Source organism: Triticum dicoccoides, chromosome 6A, assembly GCF_002162155.2.
Source record: "Triticum dicoccoides isolate Atlit2015 ecotype Zavitan chromosome 6A, WEW_v2.0, whole genome shotgun sequence".
Classification (NCBI taxonomy): Eukaryota; Viridiplantae; Streptophyta; class Magnoliopsida; order Poales; family Poaceae; genus Triticum; species Triticum dicoccoides.
In genome coordinates this window covers 281,341,162-281,355,079 of record NC_041390.1, presented here as the reverse complement: position 1 = coordinate 281,355,079, position 13,918 = coordinate 281,341,162, and positions in this window count along the sequence as shown.

Here is a 13,918-nt window from a genome sequence, read left to right as displayed (position 1 = left end):
CTGGCCGTTGGCGTTCTGCTTTCACCCTTCGGCAAACATCACATTCATTCACGAATTGACCAATTTCTCGCTTCATTCGTGTCCACCAATACGACTGCTTGAGGTCATGGTACATCTTCATACTTCCAGGATGAATGGAAAGAAGAGAATTGTGCGCCTCCTTCATTATGACCTTCCTTAGATCACCTTTAGGAAGCACAATCCAGTCCTCAAAGAATAGAGTGTCCATGTCATCAATCCGATAGCACATGTATTTGGGTTGGCTCTTGGCAATACCATGTTTCACCTTCTTCACCATGGTATCCAGGAGCTGTGCTACACGAATTTGATCTTCCAAAGTAGGAGTGACTAGAAGGTTGGCAAGAAAGTCTTGAGGAACAACTTGGAGGTTCAGTTTGCGGAAAGCTTCACAAAGGTCCGGTTGGAAGGGCTTGAGAATTAAGCTATTGCAATAAGCCTTCTTGCTCAAAGCATCTGCAATGACATTGGCCTTGCCTGGAGTATATTCAATACTCAGATTGTATTCTTGAATCATTTCGACCCATGGAGTCTTCCTGAGGTTGAGGTTGGGTTGAGTGAAGATATACTTGAGGCTCTTATGATCTGTGAAAATGTCCACTTTCCTTCCCAACAAGAGATGTCTCCACATTAACAATGCATGAACAACTGACGCCAACTCAAGATCGTGAGTGGGGTAGTTCCTTTCGTTGGGCTTCAACTAGCGAGAGGTATAGGCCACAACTTTATTCTCTTGCATTAACACTGCGCCGAGACCTTGTAAGGAGGCATCACAGAAAACTTCGAATGGCTTGGATTCATCAGGAGGAGTTAAGACAGGAGCTGTGACTAGCTTCTCTTTGAGGGTGTTGAAAGCAACGTCACATTCAGGTGTCCAGACATACTTAACATGCTTCTGGAGGAGGTTGGAAAGAGGCTTTGCAATCTTTGATAAATTATAAATGAATATTCGACAATAGCTTGCAAGCCCAAGAAAACTGCGGAGCTGCTTGACATTCTGAGGAGGTTCCCAATTCAAAATTGCATACACCTTCTTGGTATTAACAGCGATGCCCTTGGCGGAGATGATATGACCAAGGTAAAGAACCTCATCAAGCCAGAACTCACACTTGGAAAACTTCCGCATAGAATTGATGCTCTCTAAGCTTGTCAAGCACCAATCTCAAATGCTTGGCATGATCCTCCTTATTCTTGGAGAAGACCAAGATATCATCGAGATACACCAGGACGAAATCATTTGTGTAGGGGTTGAATATGAAGTTCATCATGCGAGAGAACATTGGAGGAGCATTGACAAGGCCGAAAGACATGACAATATGTTCATAAGAACCATAGCTTGTTCTGAATGCTGTCTTGGGAATACCTTGCTCACGAATGCGAATCTGATGATAACCCATACGGTGGTCAAGCTTGGAGAATACTTTAGCACCTTTAAGTTGCTCGAATAGCTCATTGATGTTGGGAAGTGGATACTTGTTTTTTATTGTCTTCTTGTTCAATGGATGGTAGTCGACACAAAGTCGGTCCGTTCCATCCTTCTTCCGGACAAAAAGAACACCATAACCCCATGGAGATGAACTCAGTCTGATCAGACCCATATGCTCTTGTTCATCGAGTTGTTTCTTCAACTCCTCTGGTCCAAGCTTGTAAGGACACTTGCAAACGGGTTCCGTACCAGGCTTAAGATCGATAACTAATTCAACTGGATGGTGAGGAGGCATTCCCGGAAGCTCTTCTAGAAAGGCGTCTTGGTATTCACAAATGACTGGAATCTGAGAGATGCCATTCAACTTGCCCTTCTCATTGAGATAAAACAGTCGAATGGTTTCATCCTGAGTGGCATAGATGATCACATCCTCAGAAGAGTGTGTCAATTAAATCTCTCTGGCAGCACAATCAAGCTGAGCCTTGTGCTTAGAAAGCAAGTCCATCCTGAGAATTAGATCAATATCCGAGTCTCCAAGAACAATTGGAGAAGACAGAAATTTATAGTTTCCCATCTTGATAATGGAATCCTGAACGAATAATCGAGAAGTCATTTGTTGAGCCGGATAAACAATATACAAAGATCTCGGCAATACTTGAGTAACCAAATCATGCATAGCCACAAAAGGTCTTGAAATGAAAGAATGCGATGCACCAGAATCGAATAAAACTTTTGCAGGAAAGTCATTAACAGGAAGATTACCCATGATCACTTCTGAAGAATCCTCTGCCTGAGCTGCGTTCATCATGTTCACCTTTGCAGACATGGAATTATGCTTGACCACTGCATTGCTGGGAGATCTCACGGGAGGAGGAGGCGGAAGGCGCCTTTGGTTGAAGCATTTGTTTGCATAGTGCCCTTTCCGCTGACACTTATTGCAAGTCATCTTTTAGAGCGGACGATGATAAGGAGAACTTGCCCTTGGATCTTGAGATTGAGCTTTGTTCTGATAGCCTGGGTTGGGTGGGTGGGAAGATCCATTGCCACCTTTGCTCTTCTACTGGTAGGGCTGGCGAAATGTAGGAGGAGGCAGAAGCCAGAACTTTTGTTGCATAGCTGTCACTTGTGAGGAAAAAGAAGATTGAACTGCATCCCTGACTCTCATCCTAGAAGGCTCACACTTGAGATGAGCAGATTCTTGCTTTGGTGCCATGTTGTAGAATTGATCGAACTTAGTCGGCTCAAGAAGCACGAGAGCTAACTATAGATCTTCTCTGAGGCCACCTCTGAATTGATCGATCATACTCTTTTCATTAGGAACATCTTGTTTAGCGAAGCGAGCAAGTTTCTGAAACTAGATGTACACGGACATGCTACCTTGCTTGAGATGGCGGAACTCCTCACGCTTGCTCTCAGCAACACTTGGTGGGATATGATGAGCTTTGAAGTCTCGGCGGAAATCATCCCAGGTAATCACACGACCTCCTCTGGAATCATATTGTTGATACCACTCAGCAGCTTGGTCCTTGAGTTGAAACGAAGCAAACTTGACAAAGTCCTCAGGCCTGACATTGCTACATTCAAAATGCTTGCAAGGGCCATGAAACAAGAGTTAGGGTTGGTTTCAAACCCCTCCTGCCAGCTAGGGTTGGTTTCGGACACCTCCTCCAAGGGCCACGAAATTCCCCCCTCTCTCCTCCATATATACAACCCTTAGGGCATCGTTTATACTTTGGGTTTTGTTTAGATTAAAGTTCGCCATAGCTGCAACTTCACGTACTTCGTTTGTGTTCAACAACCACACAAAGGCGTCACAGAGCTCCACCGTGATCAATAAACCTTTGCTCCTATATTCACAATATCCCGATTGCAATCTTAGTTTCTTGCTTGTTCTTCATTTGCCTACAGGAAACAGACCTTCATGGTCAGGTTGATTGTGCTCTGGGGTGGTCAATAACCTCTCGGAGTTGGTTTAGCGATTGCTAAGGCGTGACGTCCTTGCACGTTCGTAGTTAGATCGTCAAAGTCGAATTCCTCCAAAACAATAGCCACCATCTCATCGAAAGATGGGACACCTTTGCCTCTATCATGTGGTATCAGATTTACAGGTTGCTTGATGAGATTTTCCCGTTTTTCGTACTTTATATCGAGTATGCTCTTCATACCTACACTCCATGAAAAAGCCACAAAACAATTAGGGTTAGTTCATCATATCTGAACCAGTCTGAGCCTTTGCATAGTCTTTTAACTATTTTGCTTTGTTGAATTTGCGGTTGCATCGTCGTGTCTAGTTGCTGGTCTTAGAGTCTAGTCTTTTAGAGTTTCGAGTTCTGGTCATAAGTTTTCACACCGCCGCCGCACCATCATCATCGCCCCTGCCATCTACCACCACCGCTTATCCGCCACCAATCCATCTCCATATACCATCACCAATCCGTATCCATATACCACCACCAATCCGTATCCATATACCACCACCGCTGACATATCTTACCATCATATATCCACCACCAGTCCTAGTTCTTATCATATTAGGTTTGTTTTCGAGATCCATCTAATTTCCGATTCGTGTTTCCTTGCCTGAGTAGCTTTAAAAAAAAGGGTCTAGAGACCCCCAGGCAATTATTAGGCCAAAATTCCGGCCACCGAAAATATTTTTTCCCTATCCTATATTTAGGATTTTCTGAGTCTTTTGAGACACTCGCCATCATAATGATTTTTTGTCACACTTTTTCATCGTCGCTGCCCTGATTTCCGAAAAAAATTGTCAAAAAAATTTCATGTCCATCCTATCATTTTGACCTGGGAAGAGTTTTGAGACACTCGCCATTGTAGTGATTTTTCGCAAAAAAGAGAGGAGCGCAAAAAAGAGAGGGCGAAAAAAATTCTAGAGTGTGCTTTTCCCTTGTTTACGGGCAGCGCCGTGATTTTTTTAGTGTTCTAGGCTCGCGTCTCTAGCATGGTCTAGCCTAGGACCAGAATAGTACCGTCGTTGAGCGTTTATTCAAGTTTGCATCTCTGAATTGATTATTGCTAATCTTTTTGCTACGATATTATAGGCCTTCCAAGCTCCACATAAATCTATGTCCTACATTCGACTCTCCCTGATAATCACTCTATCCAAGCTTTGAGAGTTTGGCAACATCGGTTGCCGATCACCGCCAGCTGTTGGGTAAGAACTGGTAAGAATTTGAGATTTGCTTGACAGATTTGTGACACCCACCACCACCTTTTTCTAGTAGTCTGTAGGATCATATTCTTTTGTGTTTCTATTATTGCTAACCATGGAAGGATCACAAGTCTATGAGACTGACTGCGAGAACATGATGAATAAGGAGTTGCATGATAAATTTTAGCGAATGATGACTGAATAGGTGCAAGATGTGCTGAACAATTTTGAAGAGGCCATGGATAATATAATTGTCTTTGAGAAGACATTCGAAACAAAGCTCGATAACAGTTTTAATGAACTGCTTCCATGTCTTCCACAACCACCACCGGCTGCACCTACCGCACCTCTGCAACAGCAACAACAACAACAACAACAACGACAACAACAACAACAACAACAACAACAACAACAACAACAACAACAACAACAACAACAACGACGACGACCACGACGACTACCTCAACATCGTGAAATAGCCCTCCGCCAAGCGAGCCGTGTCCCTCTTGAGCCTAGCCAAACTGTTGGTGCTACTGTTGATACTTCTGTGGCTCCTGCTACTGATGTGGAGGAGGTTGATTATTCGGGAGATTACAAGGATGAGGTTGATCAAAATCATAACTACATGCAACCACCAGCACCACAACCACCAGGTCATCCACATGCAAATAATGGCAATGGTAGGGCTCCCCATCAGTAACGAGATCATGACCATCTCCCTAAACTAAAATTGAATATTCCACCATTTGAGGCTACATATGTTCCTGATAGATATCTTACTTGGGAGTTAGAAACCGAAGAATGTTTTACATGTTTAGAATATCCCAAGGAGAGACGTGTTGCTGCTGCACTTTGTGCTTTCACTAGTTTTGCTTGTGTGTGGTGGTCTGAACATCGTAGATTATATCCGAATAATATTCCAACTACTTGGGCTGATTTGAAAACGGATATGCGTACTCGTTGGGTTCCACCATATTATCAACATGAATTACTTCAAAAATTGCAGCGTTTAAGACAAGGAAAAAAATTTGTAGAAGAATATTGTCATAAATTACAAACTGGTATGATTCGGTGTGGTATTGTTGAGGGTAATGAAGCTATGTTTGCACGTTTTATGGGTGGATTAAATAAAGATATTCAGACCATTCTAGAGTATAAGGAATATAATAATATTACTCATTTATTCCATCTTGCTTGCAAAGTTGAACGTGAAGTGCATGACCGATAGGAATTGGCGCGAACTAACTTTTCTGTAGGTCGATCTTCATCATGGACACTGCATGCATCCTCTACTTCCACACGTTCTGCTGCACCGGTGCCTCCGTCAGCTGTCACTGCCAACCATGATACTAGAAAGCAGGCACAACCACCACTATCTGCCAAGAGCACACCTTCTGGGCCAGCACATAGCTCTTCTTCATCCATGGCATCAACAGGGCAAACACATGATATTATTTGTCATCGTTGCAAAGGGGGAGGTCATTATGCGAGACAATGCCCATCTAAGCGTGTGATGATTGTTACTGAGGATGGTGGGTATGAGTCCGCTAGTGACTATGATGAGGAGACCTTGGCTCTTATTACAAGTGAAGAACACAGTGGAGATGGTTCTGATCATGAGACGCAATACATGGCTGCTGAAGATGCTGATAGGTATGAATGTTTACTTGCTCAATGTGTTTTGAGTGTGCAGGTTACACAAGCTGAGCAAAATAAGAAGCATAATTTGTTCCATACAAAGGGAGTTGTGAAGGAACGTTCTGTTCGCGTCATCATAGATGGAGGGAGCTGCAACAACTTGGCTAGGATGGAGATGGTGGAGAAGCTATCTCTCACCACAAGACCACATCCACATCCTTACTACATCCAATGGTTCAACAACAGCGGCAAGGTTAAGGTAACATGTATTGTTCATGTGCATTTTAGTATCTCCACGTATGCTGATTATGTTGATTGTGTTGTGGTACCTATGCAAGCATGTTCCTTATTACTTGGTAGACCATGGCAATTTGATAAAAATTCTTTACACCATGGTAGAACCAATCAGTATACTTTTGTTCATAAGGACAAATATATTACATTGCTTCCTATGACTCCTGATTCCATTTTGAAAGATGATATTAATAGAGCTAATAAAGAAAAACAGGAGAAACATAAGACTGAAAATCAGATTGTGGCAAAAGAATTTGAGCAACAAATGAAGCCTAATAATAAACCATCTAGTGTTGCTTTTGAAATTAAATTGAAAAGTCCATGTTTACATGCCACCAAATCTGATATAGATGATCTAGATTTCAGCAAATCTGTTTGCTATGCTTTTGTGTGCAAAGATGCGTTATTTTCTTTCGAGGATGTACCTTCCTATTTGCCTCCTGCTGTCACTAACATTTTGCAGGAGTTCACTGACGTCTTTCCACAAGACGAGCCACCGGGATTACCAACTATTCCAGGGATTGAGCATCAGATTGACTTAATTCCCGGTGCTTCGCTTCCTAACTGTGCGCCATACCGTACCAATCCAGAGGAGACAAAGGAGATTATGCGCCAAGTACAGGAGATGCTCGACAAAGGGTATATACACGAATCTCTTAGTCCTTGTGTTGTTCCTATTATACTAGTGCCAAAAAAGATGGTACATCACGTATGTGTGTTGATTGTAGTGGCACTAATAATATTACTATTCGTTATCGTCATCCTATTCCTAGGCTAGATGACATGCTTGATGAATTGAGTGGCTCTACAATATTCTCCAAAGTTGATTTGCGTAGTGGATACCATCAAATTCGTATTAAATTGGGAGATTAATGGAAAACAACATTTAAAACTAAGTTTGGATTATATGAGTGGTTAGTCATGCCTTTTAGGTTAACTAATGCACCTAGTACTTTCATGAGATTAATGAACGAACTTTTATGTGCTTTCATTGGACAATTTGTGGTAGTCTATTTTGATGATATACTGATTTATAGCAGATCTTTGGAGGAACATTTGGAACATTTACATGCTGTTTTTATTGCTCTACGCGACGCATGTTTGTTTGGTTACCTTGGGAAGTGCACCTTCTGCACCGATCGAGTATCTTTTCTTAGCTATGTTGTTCTCCACAGGGAATTGAAGTTGATAAAGCCAAGATTGAAGCTATTGAGAGTTGGCCGTAGCCCAAAACATTCACACAAGTCAGGAGTTTTCTTGGCCTCGCTGGATTCTATAGGCATTTTGCGAGAGATTTCAGCACCATTGCTGCACCTCTCAATGAGCATACAAAGAAGGATGTACCTTTTGTTTGGGGTACCACACAGGAAGAAGCCTTCACGGTATTGAAAGATAAGTTAACACATGCTCCTTTACTCCAACTTCTTGGTTTTAATAAGACTTTTGAGCTTGAATGTGATGCTAGTAGAATTGGATTAAGAGGTGTGTTATTACAAGATGGCAAACATGTTGCATATTTTTCTGAAAAATTGAGTGGGCCTAGTCTGAATTACTCTACTTATGATAAAGAATTATATGCTCTTGTTCGGACTTTAGAGACATGGCAACATTATTTATGGCCCAAAGACTTTGTTATACATTGTGATGATGAATCCTTGAAACATATTAAAAGTCAAGTAAACTGAATCATAGACATGCTAAATGGGTTGAATTCATTGAGACTTTCCTTATGACATTAAACACAAGAAGGGTAAAGAAAATGGTATTGCTAATGCATTGTCTCGTCGCTATACTATGCTTTCACAACTTGACTTCAAAATATTTGGTTTGGAGACCATCAAAGATCAATATGTGCATGATGCTGATTTTAAAGATGTAATACATAATTGTAAAGAAGGAAGAACATGGAACAAGTTCATCGTTAATGATGGATTTGTGTTCCGTCCTAACAAGCTATGCATTCCAGCTAGCTCTGTCCGTCTTTTATTGTTGAAGGAGGCGCATGGAGGAGGATTAATGTGACACTTTGGCGTGAAGAAGACGGAGGACGTACTGGCTACACATTTCTTTTGCCCAAAGATGATACTGGATGTTGAGCATTTTGTTGCTCGCTGCACTACATGTCAAAAAGCTAAGTCACGACTCAATCCTTATGGTTTATATATGCCTTTGCCTGTACCTAGTTTTCCTTGGGAGGATATATGTATGGATTTTGTTTTAGGTTTACCTCGAACAAAGAAGGGGAGGGATAGCATATTTGTTGGCGTGGATACTTGAAAATGGCACACTTTATACCATGTCATAAAAGCGATGATGCTGTTAATGTTGCTGATTTGTTCTTTCATGAAATTATTCGCCTGCATGGTGTGCCAAATACTATTGTTTCAGATCATGATACCAAATTTCTTAGCCACTTTTGGAGATGTTTATGGGCTAAATTGGGGACTAAACTTCTTTTTAGTACTACTTGTCACCCCAAACTGATGGACAAACTGAAGTAGTCAATAGAACATTGTCTACTATGCTTAGGGATGTTTGAAGAATAATAAGAAAATGTGGGAAGAATGCTTGCCTCGTAGTAAATTTGCTTATAATCGTTCATTGCGTTCTACTACTAATATGTGCCCTTTTGAAATTGTGTATGGTTTCCTACCTCGTGTGCCTATTGATTTGTTGCCACTTCCATCTTCGAAAAAGGTTAATTTTGATGCTAAAGAACGTGCTAAATTGATTTTAAAAATGCATGAGTTAACTAAGGAAAACATTGGGCGTATGAATGCTAAATATAAACTTGCTGGAGATAACGGTAGAAAACATGTTGTGTTTGCACCTCGAGATCTTGTTTGGTTATATTTGCGTAAGGATAGATTTCCTAATTTGCGCAAATCAAAGTGAATACCACGTGCTGATAGTCCTTTTAAGGTGATAGAGAAAATAAATGATAATGCATATAAACTTAAGCTGCCTGTAGATTTTGGGGTTTGTCCCACTTTTAACATTGCGGATTTGAAGCCTTATTTGGGTGAGGAAGATGAGCTTCCGTTGAGGACGACTTCATTTCAAGAAGGGGGGATGATGAGGACATCAATACCATTGTTACACCCACAGCCCCTGCTACTATACATACTGGACCAATTACTAGACCTCGCGCACGCCAATTGAATTACCAGGTACTTTCGTTTCTTGGTAACGTTTCTAATGTTCATGAGAATATGATGTTGCCTAAATTGGATATGTTTATTCTGATTACAAATGAAGGGCCTAGCTTGGACAAGACAGATGAACCTTAGAGAAAGTTCAAGCATGGAGATGATGGCATGCGCAAGGGGAACAAGAACGGAGTTACAAGTGATGATTCCAGGACTTTGAAGCCACCATAATGAGTGCATGAAGGCTTGGACGAAATATACAAGACGCCACTTCATAAATTTCGTCCACAGGCTATTCTAGGTGTTGCGTCACCCTATTTTTGGGCCAGGCCCATGTAATTTCGAAATACTTGATTATAGGCTGTTTTTAGAGTCTGTATGTGTGGGTAAACAAGAGTTAGGGTTGGTTTCGGACCCCTCCTCCAGGGCCACGAAATTCCTCCCTCTCTCCTCCATATATACAGTCGTTAGGGCGTCGTTTAGACTTTGGGTTTTGTTTAGATTAAAGTTCGCCATAGCTGCAACTTCACATACTTCCTTTGTGTTCAACGACCAGACAAAGGCGTCACAGAACCCCACCGTGATCAATAAAGCTTTCCTCTTATATTCGCAATATCCAGATTGCAATCTTAGTTTCTTGCTTGTTCTTTGTTTGCCTGCAGGAAACAGACCTTCGTGGTCAGGTTGATCATGCTTCGGCATGGTTAATAACCTCTCGTAGTTGGTTTAGCGATTGCTAAGGCGCGACGTCCTTGCACGTTCATAGTCGGATCATCAAAGTCGACTTCCTCCAAAACGATGGCCACCATCTCATCAAAAGATGGGACACCTTTGCCTCTATCACTAGAAGAGGGACAAATCATGGGCTTTTATTGGAAAAAGCTTTGTAAAAACGAAGTGTGTGGAATGACTTCGGTCATAAGTTTACCCATGGGTGACGAGGTCAAAGTTACAAAGAAGGGTGATGATGGATACTCAAGTGCGATAATTAATTCTGTGCTCTACAGGGCACACGGTTGAAGAAACCAACTGTGTGCAGTAATGTCAAAGATCGCAGTAGAGTTAGCTATACAGATTGTGTCATTACTGCAGGGTGCTGCTAACGCAAAACTACGATCAGAGACCCTTCGACTAAAATGTGTGTGATGCAATAATCACAAACGGTGGTGTAACAAACCATCAAAAAGGTGCAAAACATTTGTGATGGAGGATGCATCAACCACGATTCGAATTTTAGTTGTGTGTGTGATGTAGGGCATACGGTTCAGTTCAATTAACTGTTTGCAATGAGGAGGAACAAAATAAATGAGCAGCTAGATGAAGGTGTGTGCAATATACATCATGTGGTTCACTCGGATGAACTGTTTGTGATTAGGAAACACAAAAGAAATGGTCAGCCAGATCAAGGTGTGTGCGATATACGGCATGCGGTTTAATCGGATGAACTATTTGCGTTGAGACAAGAGAACATAAACTATTCAATATATCAAGATGTGTATGATACGTGGCAAACATGTCTGTAATCAGAAATGTGTGCGAAGACCGATAACACAGACGATTGCTTCTAATATGACGTATGTGATATGCTCTATCTATACAACATCTATTGGCCATTGGGGGACGAGCGGTCATCTGGATACGCCATAAGGATGTGAAGAGGCATCCTATATCAGCAAGAACTTGTTGTTCCACCAGTAGATCATGCAAGAGAACTCTCAAGTTAAGTGTGCTCAGGCTGGAACAGCCATCGGATGGGTGACTGGATGGGAAGTTGTGTTGATGTTAAATTAGCTGATAGGATGGGTCGTATTTGTCAAATTAAATGACTGATACGACCCATCCCATGATTTAATTTAACCTCGAGGTCCTTGTTTTTTTATTTTTTTAATTTTTAACACATGTTAAAGAAGGTCTACCGCATTACATTTTGACAATGTGCGATATGTGGCATATAGTTGATCCATCCTGTTTGTGATGGAATAAGCCGTGTTTGTTGTGGGCAAACGCTTGCTAGTATTCAACCATTTGTGATTGATGAATTCATCACCGATGGGTTCCCTAGTGTGGTTCGTGTTCATCTGATCATCATCTACTTCTTGTGCTAGCTCAATGTTCCTTCTATGCTAAGGTTCCATTAATTGATGGGGTTTTATGAACACGCCACCATTTCCTGCCATTTCCTCACCTGTTTCCCACCACCCAGCGATATTGCACATAAACCTAGGTGGCGTGCGACGCAGAGAGGCGACAAGCGTTGCCTGTAGCACATCCACCTTTTCCAAGCATGCCAACCCACCAAAGCGCCACCTCTGCCATCAACCTCGTCGATGAGGAAAATGAGAAGGCACCACGGCCCATCGAGGCCGAGGCGCTCCCCGGCAACACGATGGGCGACGCCCTGATGCGCGTCATCGCCAGGGTTGAGCAGACCTTTGGCGCATGGCGCTTGAGCGCCATGGATCAAGATAGGCATGTCAGCACCGACAAGCTGCTGCTCAATGCACAACATGATCGATGGAGCGCCCCAGAGCAAGCTAGGAAAGTCCGTGCCGATAGGATGCAGCTCACTGCATGGCGAGACCGTTGGAGCGCCGCAGAGCGAGAGGCGCGGCGCGCCGCACAGCAAGAGCGGATCCATCGGTGCTTTCCTGCTATCAACACGGCATCACAGCTGGGTACACGTCCCATCAGTACCCCCATTCCTCGCCAAGAGTGGGCAGAGGCCCTCAGCGCCGTACTTGCACCAGAGGTCGTCTGTGTCGTACTTGCACTGGATGCCTGTCGTGCCATTCACATGGGTCGCATCGTTCGCCTTGTCCGTGGCGCACCGCACAACAAGAGCTGATCCATCGGCACTTGTCTGCTGTCGACACAACATCACATCTGGGTACACGTCCCATCAGTACCCCCATTCCTCGCCAGGAGTGGGCAGAGGCCCTCAGTGTCGTACTTGCATTAGAGTCCGGCTGCGCCATACTTGCACTGGGCGCCCGCCTCGCCATTCGCATGGGTCACGCTGTTCACCTTGTCCGCGGCCCGCTCGATGCCAACGCGTTGGTCGGTAGGCTCGACCGCCTCCTTGGCCTAGGTGTCCACTTGGGCGCAGTAGAGGAACATGGCCGTCACATCCTCGAGCTAGTTATCTCTGATGAAATAGCCAACTTGGAGCTCGAGATCGTGCTCCAGATGTAACACGAGCGTGTCGACCGCTTGGACGAATGCCTGCATGAGTTCAGGCAGAGCCAAGACCTACCATAGGCAAGGGCTGCTGGTCATGGTCTCATGGATGCATTTTATTTTGTCGAGTCATTTCGACATGGATAGCTATGTATTCACAGCAATCATAATATTGCTCTGTTTATTCCTTTGTTTCAATGTGTGTACTCTGTTTTCCGTTCTTATATGTTCTGTTTCAATGTGTGTATACCCGTTTTCCATTCTGTATATGTGGATGATAACATCTAGATTCAAATTAGTATAAAAAAGATTGAAAATGGAATTCATAATATTGCTATGTTTATTTCTCTGTTTCAATGTGTGTACTCTGTTTTCCGTTCTTATATGTTCTGTTTCGATGTGTGTGTATATGCTTTCCATTCTGTATATGTGGATGATAATAGCTTGATACAAATTAGTATACAAAAATAGATAGAAAATATAATTCATAATATATATTAATTGTTCATTAGTTCATCACAGAATATATATATATATATATATACATATATAATATCATCACATATATGTGATGATACTTAACTACTAGGTACAATGCATAAAATTGAAAACGAACAATACTAAAACTAATAATCCCTCCTGGGGCCAGTATTCTGGCAGGCCCTCGCTAGCAGCTCCCTGGTGCGCGGCGTCTTCCCAATGCGAAGGCAGCACTCTGCCTCCTCGGCCTCACAATGCTTGATGTACCGATGTGCCTCTTGCCATTTCATTGGGGCGCCCACTGGAGCTCCTCGTCGGTGGGCTGACGCTTATCGGCCCACAGCCACGCCGCGACGAGGTTCCCAGTGCCTATGACCTTCCTCGTGAAGTACCCGTCTTCGTACACCCCCTCCGCACGATGACGCCCCCCCAATCTCCACCGCCTCCTTTTTCCAAGCGGCATAACAGGCTTCACAAGCCGCCTGGTACCTGGCTTCCTCCTCCACCATCTCCTTGAACGTCACTTGCCTATCTTTCTTAGCCGGTGGCAGCGACTTCCATAGACAA